The 15263-nt window shown below is 38.3% G+C and overlaps 1 long non-coding RNA gene across 1 annotated transcript in view; it reads left to right on the plus strand.

Moving 5' to 3' along the window:
• The window catches only part of LOC309609593, a 475588-nt gene that overhangs the window by 102080 nt on the left and 358245 nt on the right, over positions 1-15263 (plus strand). The window contains exon 5 of the long non-coding RNA XR_014233497.1: positions 5046-5155. This is a non-coding gene — a long non-coding RNA (uncharacterized lncRNA). The remainder of the gene's footprint in view (positions 1-5045; positions 5156-15263) is intronic.

Consider the following 15263-nt stretch of genomic DNA (forward strand, 5'->3'; position numbering starts at 1 on the left):
CCAGACCAGGGCTCGAACCCGTGTCCCCTGCATTGACAGGCAGACTCTCAACCACTGCGCCACCAGGGAAGCCCTATACATTTTCTTAAATTGAGGTGTGCCTCCTGCAGAAAACAATGAATATTTATGGGCTACCTATTTTATGCCAAACAGTGTTGGGTAGCATTGGTGATTTTTTACCATTATTTAAAGATGCCAAGCAATGACAATGCTAAGGTCATGAAAACCTATCTTCATCATCATTTAAAAAATAGCAATAAATTACACAAGTGCTACTATGTGCTGGCCCTTATTCTAAGTGCTTACCATGCATGATCTAATCATCCTAACTATCCTATGAATTCAGTTCTGTTATTGTCCTCATTTTACAATGTACACTTTGTAACGTGTCATTTGTAATACATATTTTACATTAATGGAGTAAAAAAGAGTTAATCCACTTTTATATAATAATATATAAAATGGAGGGTTAATTTAGGGGTTTATTTATTTTTTATTTATTTATTTATTTATTTATTTTTGGCTGTGTTGGGTCTTCGTTTCTGTACGAGGGCTTTCTCCAGTTGGCGGCGAGCGGGGGCCACTCTTCATCGCGGTGCGCGGGCCTCTCACTATCGCGGCCTCTCTTGTTGCGGAGCACAGGCTCCAGACGCGCAGGCTCAGTAATTGTGGCTCACGGGCCCAGCCGCTCCGCGGCATGTGGGATCTTCCCAGACCAGGGCTCGAACCCGTGTCCCCTGCATTGGCAGGCAGATTCTCAACCACTGCTCCACCAGGGAAGCCCCTAGGGGTTTATTTTTTAAGTGAGTTATAATGCTATATACTTAAGTATTATGATTTTTTTAAAGCTATAGTGGTATATCAAAAAAAACAAAGAGTTCCATAAACAAAGTATTACATTTGGACACTAGAAGTCATATTTTTAAGACCAGAAAATTGAGACATGTGAGATGAAATCGAAATATTTGTGGGTCATTGATGCATTTATTTATTGAATATTAACTACAGTCCATTCCCTCATGATCTATAAACAGGGAAGTATTCGACAAGCAAGTAAATATATGATTAACGTGAAGATTCTGAAAGATTCTGACAAGGGCTTCAAGCAGCATGAAGAGGGTGGGGATATGAAGAGTAATAGAGAGATCATATAGGTTGGTCAGGGAACATTCTTCTGAGAGAATTTAAGCTTAGAGCTTAAGAATGAAAAAGAGCCAGTCACGTGCAAGAATGTGGGAAGGAGTAGCACAGGCAAGTAGGAGGAATGGCATCTCCAAGACTATGAGGAGAGAACTTGACTTTAAACTCACTGCTTAGTGAGTTTATTTTCCCTCCAGGAAAGTTCTGTGGCCCATCTACCTCCTTACATCTGCCAGCCCCTACTAGCAAAACCACACATGCATTAAAATATTTTCATTGTCAGATTAGTTAGCAGTTATTGTAGCTGCATTTAAAATAAACTGCAATATTGGTATTAACTGGTATAGAAAATGACTTTTTAAAAAAAATCCCTAACCTCTGGAGAAATGTGAGTACATGGCATACTGTCAGCTGACTCCTGGAGGGCTGACCTTTGGGTCTCCAGGGTGCACCTGCCGTTCTCTTTGCTCTTCAAGTCGACCTTCAGTTCAGTTGCTTACCAGCTCTGTGAGTTTAGGCAATTTAGGTAACCTCTCTGAGTCTTAGTTTATTTATTAACATAACAGGGGGAAAAACATGTACTTTAATATTACTATGAAATTGATTAAAATATTTGAAAGCATCTAGCACTATGCTTGGCATGCAGTAGGGGTTCAAATATTACTTATAACGTGACAGATCTTTTATATATGTTCATGATAGCAATGATTCATATTTATCGAGAACTATTATGTATCAGGTACTCTTCAAGAACTTCCAGTGTTTTTGACTCATTTTATCCTCACAACAATCTTATGGTGTAGGAACAGTTTTACATATTTCCTTGTGTCACATCTGAGGAACCGAAAGCACAGAGAATTAGGCATCTTGCCCAAGATCTCAGAGCCAGTAAATGGAAGAACTAGGATTCCAACCAGGACGTCTGGTTTTGGCGCTTGTGCCCTTAAATGTGTTTTCTCATTTAGAAAAAAAATCATTAATAACTGAATCTTATCAGTTTCTCAGGTAAGCAGCTCAATGCAATGATCACTTTGGGGTGAAATCTGAAGCTAAAACAACTTGCTTGCTTCACACAGAACCTATGCGCTCGATTTATAAGTGACCTCTGTAGTAGATTAAGGCCAGTTTTCAAAAGCAACCCCCCTCTCCACCCCCCAAAAAAAAGAAAAAGAAAAAAGACAGATTAGCCATTAAGATATATAGCTTGTTATTAAAAAGTGCCCTGCATGTGTATCACATAAAGGATTTACACAGCAATTTATTGTCAAGCGGATAACGGCATGTAAATTTCCAAGAATCAACTTGGTGTCACTGGAAAATCACACTCTGGAGACACAGACACTAGACAGTTCCACAGCAGCTGAATCATAAAGACTTTTATAGATCAATAACCCTCAACCTTGCTGCATGAAAAAGCATCTTCATCAACAAAGAGAGTTTCAGGGAGCCACAAAAGCATAGTGGGATTATTAGAACAGGTGGGTTTTTGCATGCGTGTATGTATGCTGTTTTCCAAGGTCATTGTCGCATAGCTACATCAGGATTTAGTTTTGATATTCCAATATTATATAGTAAAATAGTACCATAGCCAAATACATGATAATGTATTCTCTTACTTTTGGGGGGGGGGTGGAATAGAATAAAATGCTTTTCAAACTATCCTCAATTAAGTAGAGGAGAGATGAGTTACTGGAATGTGTTTAGTTTTGGGCAACAGTCTAAATTTCTATTCTGACTCTTATTGTGTCCTTCAGTCTTGGTTTCTTCATTTGTGAATTTAAAGATTAATAATAACCACTTCAAAAAGTTCTTGATCCCCAAAGTACACATCTCATTGAAGTACTTTACCTGAGAAAAATACGACTGAGGAGTTTTATTTCATACCAACTAATTCCAAGTAAAGTTGAGATTGCTAAGTATCTTTCTTTACTGTATTATCCAACATGAAAGAAACAAGTAAATTCATACATCTATATAGTGAAAACATTTAAAAAATTATTAAGTATTTTTGAATGAGTGCCATCTATTAATTGTTAGTTATATGGGACAGTATTTGAAACAGTCTACAAGATTTTAAAAGACATATGAACTGAGGATAATTTTTAGGTTGTTTCCATCTCATTGCTGACTATTGACTGGGAAGCTATTAAGGAAGGAATTTTATTTATCATATAGCAGATGCTTTACATACATTGAATTCAAACCAGTTTTATGATAGTTACAATGGCATTTTTATCCCCATAATACAGATGAGGTTATTGAGACTCAGAATACTAACTAGCTGAAGTTAACAAAGGCATTAATTAAGTAGCAGAGTAGAGATTGGAACCTAGGCTTGTGTGGATTCCAAAGTTCTCTTTCCACACTCTTACTGCTTCTGTGTTTTATTGTTTTGAAGTGATCTTGACATAATCTAATTGCTTAAATAGTAATCAACTATTCTAAGGATTTCATAATCTGGCCTCTATATAACTTGACTATGATGTGGTTGATTTGGTCCAGTATATACACATTCAGATGCTTATTTTTCAGATGGTAAAACCACAAGTGGTTTTTACTGGTTTGACTATTTAATATTGCAAAAAAAGCAAAACAAAAAAAGCCCTTTAGTGCAGTTCGTAACTGAATTTACCGAAGTCAATTAAAATATTAGACTTGTATGGTATAGGTATGGCCAGACTAAATATTTACAGTGAAATAATAGTATTGAGATACTAAATCATATACACTCTATTCAGTAAAATTCAACTGACAAATTTACTAGGAGACATAATAAAGTAAGACATTAAACGACTGCATTATAATGGCAAGGAGATTATATAGAATCAATTAGATATACCCATTGAAGTATTTATGGGTAATACAGCATGATGTCTGGGATTTGCTGTAAAACACTCCAACAACAACAACAAAAAAAACTGTAAAAACAAAACAAAACAAAACAAAAACAGTGGGTTGGATGGAAGAAACAAGATTGGTGAAAAATTGTTAAAGTTGACAGTACATGGGAATTTATCTGTTGTATATATGTGAAAACTTATACAATAAAGAGTTTAAAAAAGCAATCAACTACTCATAGCTATTAGGTTGAGGCTGAGAAACCAGAAAAGTTTGATTGCTCCAATTGAATATATGTTCAGATTTTTAGCTCTACTTTGTATGGTTAAAAATCTGTGTTTCAAATCGTTAGCATAATCAGGCAGCATCCAGAGTGTATATTCTCAGCAAGCACTAATCTCATTAAATTTTTTTTGATAAGATATAACTTAATGATATAAAGGTATGAATCTCAGAGATATATGATAGGGTATATTCTCAACCAAAAGAGACCTGGCTTTCGGATAATATTTAAAGTCAAATTTTTATTCCCCTGAAGATAGCACTATAATATCACTTTAATACAAATCTTATATGTTTTCACTGAATTTTAATTAAAAATAATACTTCCACTCAAATAATATTTAGATCCTAAAGGATGATGGCATATGGCTTCCTTTATGCTACTAGCATGTCATAATTTTTATTTTGTTAATAAACTATGTCATCAAAACAATTATACCTACATTCTGCTAAATCTCATGTAATTAAAGACATCTTATTAAAATGAGATCTGCTATGTAACTTTATTTTACTATATAACAAGAAACTAAAAATCTTTAGTTTTATGTTTTTAAAGTGTGCAAATGAATGAGAAATTACCTCTCCTTTGTTGCTACAAGAACAGTTTAATTCCTTGTCTTTTTCCATTCATTTTCTAATAGCATTTTTTTCTAAATCAAGTCATTGTAATTATTAAGCATCATTCTTTGACCCTAGGCAAATCGTGAAGTAAGTTTGACTTTGTTTCCCTTTAAGCTTTCCTTCTAGCCACTTGTTTCTTTCTTATGGCATCATTTTCCTCCTAGACCCATAGTCGCATTGGAGCAGCAACTCCTCGCCAGAGTTGAGGCACTTCATCTCTCATTGCTGATCCCGTCTTCACAGCATCATACTGATGACCATTCATGGCTTAAAGGTAAGCATGCCTCAGTAGATCTTCAAGGAGTGCCAGAAGTGCCAAGCAACACTGTTTTGTTGTGCTTGTTTTTAATCCAGATAAGTACTTTAATCTTCATATTAAATCAAACAGATACCTTAGGCAGTGGTAGGCACAATTTGCATGCATTTTAAAACTATATCACAAGATTTCAAAGAAATTTCAAGTTTGGAAGTGGGTTGCTTTGGGAGCTGCCGTCCAAAGCCAGGCTGTATGTATTCACTCTTCAGTCTCCACCTCATCAGCGATGCCTCGCAGAAAAATTTGAGAAGTGCCAGAACATGACCTCTCTTAAGCACATTTATGTTTCAACTTGATTTGAATAACATGGCAAATGGCATTCTATGAAACCGTGGAAATAGAGATATTTTTGAAAGGGGTGGGGATCTTGTTTTCATATTGCCCCTTTGTAGATAATTACCTTCATTCATAGAGATTCTGGGGCATTGATGGCATATACATTTTGTTTAATACAAAGAGACTTGGCCATTGCCTTTAAGACATGTACAAATATTAAAGGAAATTATGAAACGAAAGCAAAAATCTATTGGTGAAACAGTGTCTAGGATCAAGGGATAGTTGGTATAATTTTCCAATTTCCTATGACAATTATGGGAAAGATGTGCTTCAGAACTAGAATTTAAATAACATCTTCCCCCTTTTCCATTTCCTATATCAAGTACATTAAAAAATGCACCTGGTTCTAAAGTTCACTTTTCTTTTATGTTTAAAGGCTAATATCTGAAATGTTAAACACTGTATCAGAAATAGAACAATAATTTGTAAACTTAAATTTTATTGCCCTCTAAGTTGTTTCTTCGTTAATACTAAGAGCTTTTTTGTCCCAAAACTTGGACTTGGAAATTAACACAAAAATGTATGGAAATGTAGGATAAAATATGCTCGGAGCTTTTCAAAATGTCTGCCAGTGGTTAACAATGAGAATCTCTGAGTTTGGGTTTTACTTTAGTCCTTTGTATTATCGTTAATATGAAAAGAAAAAAAGAATAGAGGGCGGCAGGAAAGGCTCCTTGCTGGCAAATTGAGTTCCTTGGGGAAAAAGCAAAAGAGAGAGACCAATTTAGTCGGGGAAATTATAATACACCAATCACGGTGATTGATCCTGCGTGAGTAGAGGGCGCGTGGAAATAATTTAAATGTTGTCCATAAAACTGCTGCTTTCAGGCTTAATGGCATTTTACTTATCAGGATCACTGCTTTCAGGGGCACTGTAGAGATTCTATCGTTCCAGGAAAGAATAAGAAGTTTGGTGCATTCTTCCTTGGGATTAAAGTTGGAAAATGTAGAGAAAGGGGGAGGCAATTGGTACCACTTCTTGCTTCCTTGTCTACTGCTTCTCTAATAGAATTTCCCTCAGAAGCTCCTGTATTCAATGCTTAGTTCAAATATTCCATATGGGTGAATTCTGGAGAATTTGGAAAAGGTATTTTATTTAGTGCCCCATCTCCCACCTTTTATTCTTTTTGTTTAGCTGATTCAGTTTCCATCTGGGATGTAGGAATTCACTGAGGTGGGCTGGCTTTAAAAACTAAGCAAAAGATCATAATTACCATTATGTGGGTTTTACATAGAAATACTCCCCCTATTTTGAAGTATGACTCTTTCTTGGAGTCACTTGAGACATGGTAAGACAGCATATGTGTAAACCTGCATATTTTTCTTCTTACATGTATGGAAGAAAAGTAAAACCATTGCAAAGTAGTGACATTTTCAAGAAAATTCTTCTTATGATCAGTGTCTTGTTTTCATTTAAGGTAGATTTTCTCCCAATGTTGGTATTTTGTTTTTGAGGGAAAAAAGTAATGATTTTTTGATGATGGCATTTAGTAGAGGGATTATCTGGTCTTCCAAGGTCATTTGGGACCTTTGGGCTCTGGCAGGAATTTTTCAGTATTATGCTACACTGATCCTGATTGTTAGGACTGTCAGAAACCTGTGATCGATTGAAAGGATGGGAAACGTTCCTCTGAGCTGCTAGCAGAATAAGACGTTTATTTTCAGTTGATTTACTTTTTTTTTTTTTTTTACAGAAATGGTAAACTTGGTTATTTGTATAACTTGACTTAATTGGAAGCCCTTATAGAGATCATATATCTAGAGCACATGAACAAATCCTTTTCTTGAGTTTTGCATTTAGTGTTTGAATTCTGGTTTCCCTGCTTATTTGTGACCTTGGAAAGCTGACATCACTAAACTTTAGTTTTCTCATCTGTAAAATATGAATAATAATACCACTTGCCTCATAGTGTTGTTGTGTTATTTAAATTAATAATCTATTATCGCAATGCCTAGCACAATAAACATGAGCTATTATTTTTCAGGTTCATGATAATATCCTGGATTTCTTTTCACCTTTTAGGAACAGAGTGAAAATTCATAATTGCTTATGGTGAAAAAGAGAGAGGAAGGTATTCTTCTATCATATAGATTGAGAAGCTTGGGCACAGGGGACTCCAGAATACAGATTACCAATTATGTGCCTTCTGTTTTTTTTTTTTGACGATATACTTTTTTTTTTTAATTTTTATTTATTATTTATTTTTGGCTGTGTTGGGTCTTCGTTTCTGTGCGAGGGCTTTCTCTAGTTGCGGCGTGCGGGGGCCACTCTTCATCGCGGTGCGCGGGCCTCTCACTGTCGCGGCCTCTCTTGTTGCGGAGCACAGGCTCCAGACGCGCAGGCTCAGTAGTTGTGGCTCACGGGCCCAGTTGCTCCGCGACATGTGGGATCTTCCCAGACCAGGGCTCGAACCCGTGTCCCCTGCATTGGCAGGCGGATTCTCAACCACTGCGCCACCAGGGAAGCCCGTGCCTTCTGTTTTTAATATTTTGTTCCCATCATGTACATTTCTCCAACCCCAACCTTGCCAAGATCTTCTCTCTTTCTATGTCTGTTTTCCAATCCTCCCTGTTACTTGCTGTTCCTTAAAAAACCAAGCATTTTCCTTCTCTGAGCCTTTGAACATGCTATTCTTTCTGACGGGGATGCTCTTCCTCTCTAATCTCTCTAAAATTCATTGAATTTTAAGCTATTGTTCAAAGCTTCATGCTCTTACTTCCATATATTATTTTCTGATTCACTAATTGGGTATTCTTTTTTTTTTTTAATAAATTTATTTATTTATTTATATTTATTTTTGGCTGTGTTGGGTCTCCGTTTCTGTGCGAGGGCTTTCTCCAGTTGCGGCGAGCGGGGGCCACTCTTCATCGCGGTGCGTGGGCCTCTCACCGTCACGGCCTCTCCCGTTGCGGAGCACAGGCTCCAGACGCGCAGGCTCAGTAGTTGTGGCTCACGGGCCCAGTCGCTGCACGGCATGTGGGATCTTCCCAGACCAGGGCTCGAACCCGTGTCCCCTGCATTGGCAGGCAGATTCTTAACCACTGCGCCACCAGGGAAGCCCTAATTGGGTATTCTTTACCCTCCTCTGAGCACTGTGGTACTCTGAACTTCTCTTAAACAGTTTTCCTAACTCTGTGATAGTAGTCATTTATGTACTTGGTTTTATATGCCCACCAAATTGCGTATTCTGAGTGATGACGTATATAGGAAATGGTGGGCCATAGAAAAGGATCCCTCAGATAACCATTTAACTCCTCAGGGATTAAACATCTTACAGCACTTGACTTCCTGTGTTCTATCACATCTTCCATAGCCATGAGTTCTGTACCTCCCCAAACCCTGACTTCCACGGCCTCTCTTAACAATAGAACTGACCTGAATTCCTTCTGGGGATAATCAGTCACCTGGACAAAGATGGGAATGTACTATATGCAGCCTAGAAATCTATGAATCTCCAGCTGCATCCTGTTACCCACGCTGTCCTCCACCAAATGGCATCAGTGGCTGTGGGACATGTGTCCTCTTCCATGATGCAGACAATAAATGGATACCACATTCATGTCCTGGGGTCCTGGATAAATAAGAAGAAAGCTAAGAGTGGAACATATTCTCTTGACACTTACGTCTTAAGTCTTAGTAGACACTTAAGGTAGTCCTTGAGATCATATAATATGGTGGGCTTTATCCTATAGCTTAACTGGTGCACAAAAAACTGCCTACCAGCAACCCAAGTGGGAAACCACATCTTTATCCTCACCCTACCTCTCCCCTTCGCCAGTGGTGTTCGGTATACCTCCTTCTATCCACCCCATATCCTTGTCCACATCTGTGCCAGCTTTCTCTCTAAACTGAGTCATCTCCACACTCCAATCCATCCTTCTGACAAAGATGGAAATTCTCTAAGATCCAAACGTTATATGGAGCCCCCCCTATGTAAAAACTGCCAACAGCTCCCACTTTATTACAGGATATGTCATATAACCTCCTTCACAATCTGGCTAGATTGTGTTTTCCTATCATCGTCCTCCTAAGATCCTCTCTAAGATCTGGACATCCTAAGATTCCCTTTGTTTTACCAATAGACGTACTCATGGCCCCGCCAACACAGTCTCTCTTTTCATATCTCTTAGCATTTTCATAGCTTGTTACCTGCCAAGAATGCCTTGCCCTGAATGTCACTCCCTTTTACTTAGTTGTTATTTATTCTTTTAGACTGGGTTCAAATGAAACCTTCCCCCTCATATTTCTGTGTACCCACAGCATTTGGTATTTATCCATTATGGTGTTTCTCACCTTAAATTCTAGCTATTTGCATAATTAACTCTCTCTCACTAGACTGTGAGCTCTTCATTTTTATAATCCCACCTTCCCACATATTTCAACTATCCTTTTTCTGACACCTAGCAGTACCTGTTTTATAATAGGTACTCAGTTTAATAAGAAATAAATGAATAAATGAGAATGACCACAATTTAAATAAAGTAGTGAAATATTTCCAATGATCAGATTAGTTTTAGCATAGAAATATTCCAAATTCTGTTCATGTGAGCCCAAAATGACTGGTTCATCTAATAACATTTGCTATAATAATCAGACTCCCTTGATGAGTAGGCAGACTCTCAGTGTAATAGGGAAGAACCTTTTGTATTCTATTACAAGTTAATCACTAAAGGGATGTTGCCTATAAGCTTAAATTATACATAATGGCCCATCTCTGGGAACCCTGCTCCCCAGGTAATGAGCATTAAGCTAAAATACCTTTGGCTCACAGGAAACATCTTGACCAGGCCCACCCGTGAATGACTGCAGGGAGGAAGAAATTAACACATACCCTCTGGAGGCTGATGGGAACCAGGAAGTGTTTGACTTTACTCCCTCCCCTTTTAGTATAAAAGGAGCCTGAATCCTAACTCAGGCAAGATGGTTCTTTGGGGTACGAGTCCACCATCTTCTTGGTTTGCTGGCTTTCCGAATAAAGTCATTATTCCCTGCCCCAACAGCTCGTCTCTCGATTATTGGCCTGTTATGCGGCAAGCAGTACGAGCTTAGACTCGGTAACGTTAGTATATTTTGGCGGGGGGTGGGGGCAGAAACAACCAAAAGATCCCTGTTGTTTTACTGAAATAAACTGTCTAAATAAGAGCAGATGATTTTTTTCCTTTTTAAACTATGGGACCTGAAGTCCTCAAATTGAAAAACTTAGGTTATATCAACGATCATGTATAAAGCAAAAATTTAACAGTACAAAGTTCATAGATTAACAAAGCTGATCCATTGACATTTACTAATGTTCTAGCTAGTGAACTAGACTTTGTAGTTGAATTATAATGCCCTCCTTTTTTTACCCAACCCCTTCAGTGTCTCTGCAGTGCTCAGTGATAATGTATGAGTTGTTAAGAAAACGTACACATACTGTCACTTAGTTGGTTAGCCTTTGGGTCTCAGGTTTTCATTTTAGATCGCGTGCATCTTAAACATGATATAGACCAGGGGTCCCCAACCCCTGGGCCTCGGATGGTAGCCAGCTGCACAGCAGGAGGTGAGCCGCAGGCGAGCGAGCTAAGCTTCATCTGCCGCTCCCCATCGCTCCCCATCTCTCACATTACTGCCTGAACTATCCCCCCTCCCCCCTCCCCCCCCCCAGGAAAAATTGTCTTCCACGAAACCGGTCCCTGGTGCCAAAAAGATTAGAAACGACTGTTATAGACTGTAGTGTCCTGCTTCTATTTTCAAGTGTTAATGGAAAAAACTTCAAAGACCTGGATCCTTTAGTTATTAAAAAAAAAAAAACAATTAGAAAGTTCTTAGAGTTATTTGTGGTTTATCTGGTTTAACTGAAATTGAGTTGTATTCTTATCTTATTGATTTTTTTTCTCTTTTTTGGGTAAGATTACCCATTCCAGACTAGAACTCCTTGATATCCAATTTTAGTGCCTCACCTTTCTTCTAACTGCAATAAGGATTTAAAAAGATGCTGGTTAAGCATTTTAAGATTTTTCTGAAGATAGTTTTCTGAATATCCAGTATTAGTTTTTCACTGTTCTGTCTTTGGGCAAAAATGAAGAGATATGAAGAAAACTGCTGAGGACGAGTTAAATAATCAACCTTTTCCGAGCCAAACCAAGGGCCTCCCGGTTTGGGGGAGATCAAGTATCAGCAAAACATTTTCTAATTTGTGTCCTTTTAAAAGGGTTCTTTTCAGGACTCTATGAGGAATGTGAGGTTTGGCCTCCTTTTTCGCATAGGAATTGCTGAAAGGAGCACTTTATGTCTTTTATGACTATATGTTTCACGAAGAATTTTTAACTTTGTCACAGTGTACGACTAAAGTGGTATTTATTAGCTTTTAGCCATGCGTAGGTGTGCACATCCATAGCCAGACCCACTACTTCTCCTCTGTCCAGGTGCTCATACAGTCCATCTGCTTTATGCCCTGCATCTGACCAGCTGCCCGTTCTATGGATTTGCCATTTGAAGTGCTTCTAAAACACACCCCTTCATCTTCCTACCTTTTATTCCTCATCCCATGAACTCACTGCTTCACTCCATCCTTCATGGAGCCCTCACTCATCTTGGCTCCCCTTCTCCAAAGCTCCCCTCTTTATTATATCAAATGTGCATTGTTTTACCTGGTTTCCAAAATGCTCTTCAGTCTGCTCTTATCTTCTACACCCAATCTTATGTTTTTACTGCTCTTTCAACATACCCACAAGTTTCCTATTTCTCAGAGCAGGGAATTAGAGCATATGCTTTGGAATCAGAGCTATTTATTAAACAATGTAGACTGTTGTTTTCAGACTTTCTGGTCCCAGCCTGGGAATCTGCATTTAAGGGGGTTCCTCAGGGGTGATTCTTATGTGTCTTAAACTGGAGAGTCTGCACACTTATCTCTTCTGTCCTCACTGACCCAGTGTCTCTGTAACTTCTAGAAAACATGCCCCTTCTGCACAGGATGCAGCCTCTGATACATGTTAACATGTGTTGCTTTCTGATTGTGTTTCTCCACCTAGAGTATGAGTTCCCCAGGACAGAGGTCACGTTTATACTTCCTGGTGAGCTAGAAAGATCACTGGGTTAGGAGTTGGGCAAGTTGACTTCTGTCACAAGTTCTAACTGCAAGGAAAAACATGGGCTCCTACAGCCTCAGTTTGCTCATAGGCAAGGGTGAGAACCAGTGGAGATGATGTCTAAATTCACCTATGTTTTAAAAGCCTACAGTGTCATTGTCATAGAAAGGTCAAGAGCTTCACTCTCACATCTGGGTTTAAATCTTAGCTTTGCCATTAGCCTTGTAATTTTAAGTGAAGGATAATTTCTCTGAGTCTGTTTCAGTGGGAGTAATAACATATACCTTTTGAGGTGGCTATGAAGATAACATAGGTAAAGTGCTTAACACGGTAGATCCTATATGAAGGTCTTGGCATATTGCTATTAATCCGTGTTCTCCCTCACTTCTCATAATGGTGGATAAAGACACATTCTTTCTTGAACACTGTGCTCCAGCATAGCTTTCTATCAGGACACAGTTAAGTTTAATGATAAAACATGAAATTGGTTGGGTTCAAACTTGGCTCCAGTACTCAATAGCTCAATTACCCTGTGCATGTTACTTTAACTTTTTTGAAATGGAGACTCTAATATTTTCTTTACTATAAAGTTGTTATGAGGCTTAAATAAGATAACACATGTAAAGGCCCAACCAGTGCCTAACCCAAAGTGAATGTTAGCTATTATTAATCCTTCTGCCTAGGGTTAGCCTGATCCAACTGAAAATGTATTGTCTGGGAGTCAAAGAGACCTAACTTAAGAGCTCTGGAAGAGATCCTGGGTGCATTACATCATCTGCCTGTACTTCAGTTTCCTGTTCTACAAAATGGTACTAATAATAACCCACTCTATGGGGCACCAAAAGGATTAGATAAGGTAACACATGGGAAAATATGCTCAAAAGGCAAGGAACTCTACCAGGAATTACTTATATTTATTGTTATTATTTTCTTTGTACCCATCAAATGAAGGAATTAACCCAAATAGTAGCCAATGTTTATTTAAAATTTACCAAAATTTACAGGCATTTGATTCTCTAACTTAATCCTCTCAAAATCCACTGGAATAGATATTATTATTCCTCTTTTATAGCATGTGAAAATTGAGGTTCAGAGAAGCCAAGTAACGTGCTCAAGCACTCACACCCAGTAAGTTGCAGAACTGGAACTGGACACCAGGAAGGATGGCACCAAAGAGCAAACATTTAACTGCTATCAAAAGACCTCTAAGATCCCTTCTGGCCAAGTGATTCTGTTCTCTTGGTTATGGCTTTTCCATGAAGAGACTGGATGTGGTGTTGGAACAACAAGGTGGAGGCTCTCAAAATGAGTGGGAAAACCCCTAGAGTTTAAAATCAGAAGTAGATAGCTGTTACATTCCTGAACGTTGCCTTCATCGGAGGCTCTGGAATCTTCATGGTGGGAGAAGGAACCCACCTTGGTCCTGCAGCCTTTCCCTTCATCTTCATGGAATGAAGGAGGCTGAACTATGTAGTTTCCTCACAGAAAAGACTAGCTCCTGTCTCTCCTTAATTTTCTCTATATCTTAGATCACAACCACACTGTGAGGTATTATTGCCTCCATTTTGTAGATGAGGAAACTGAGGTTCAGAATGGTTAAGGGCTCTGGTCTACAAAGGTAAAACTGTTGGGACTTGAATATACGTCTCTTGATACCAAGTCCAGTATTCTTTTCATTTACCCACTCTTCTAGACATGTTTTTTTTTAATTTAATTAATTAATTAATTAATTAATTTATGGCTGTGTTGGGTCTTCGTTTCTGTGCGAGGGCTTTCTCTAGTTGTGGCAGGCGGGGGCCACTCTTCATCACGGTGCGCGGGCCTCTCACTATCGCAGCCTCTCTTGTTGCGGAGCACAGGCTCCAGACGCGCAGGCTCAGCAATTGTGCCTCACGGGCCTAGTCGCTCCGCGACATGTGGGATCTTCCCAGACCAGGGCTCGAACCCGTGTCCCCTGCATTGACAGGCAGATTCTCAACCACTGTGCCACCAGGGAAGCCCTAAACATGTTTTTATCTCTAAATCTAGATATGTTTTTCTCTCTAAATGATCTAACTTGAAAAATATGATTTACATAAATATTGCAGAAATGTCTTCCATTGATATCATGTCTTATATTACGTTCTACCTTATTTGTCCTCACAACAGCTCTTGAGTGAAACTTTCACAGTGAGGAAACTAAGGTCCAAATAGGCTAAATGACTTGCCAAAAGTCACACAGCTAATCAGAAATATAACATATTATATTTCTTCATGTTTTGTATACTTTACTACACCACTCATAGTGACTTGGTTGATAAGATACTTTAATCGCCATTCATTTTATAGAAAAAGTAAGCAAATCAAAGAATATCAAGAACCCAAGTCACCAGAAAATCACACTTGAAGTTGTGTCTTTTTTCTTTTAAAGTAATTGGAGGAATTCTTTTAAAGCTCTGTTTTAAAATTTAAGAATAATGATGGGGGTTTCAGTTGATTAAAAAGAAGTCAGTCTTTTTTCTTTTGAGAAATGAGAGAACTGTTTAATACTCACAGGATAACCCAAAAGAGGCTTTTGGTTTTGATTGGGATCTTAGTTAAGCAAATGAGTAAAGACATCTGAAATTTATATTCTTTCACTAATTAATTAATTCTTTCATTCATTATTCAGTAACTGCATTGT

Source organism: Balaenoptera borealis, assembly GCF_965194805.1.
Source record: "Balaenoptera borealis genome assembly, chromosome: 13".
Lineage (NCBI taxonomy): Eukaryota > Metazoa > Chordata > Mammalia > Artiodactyla > Balaenopteridae > Balaenoptera > Balaenoptera borealis.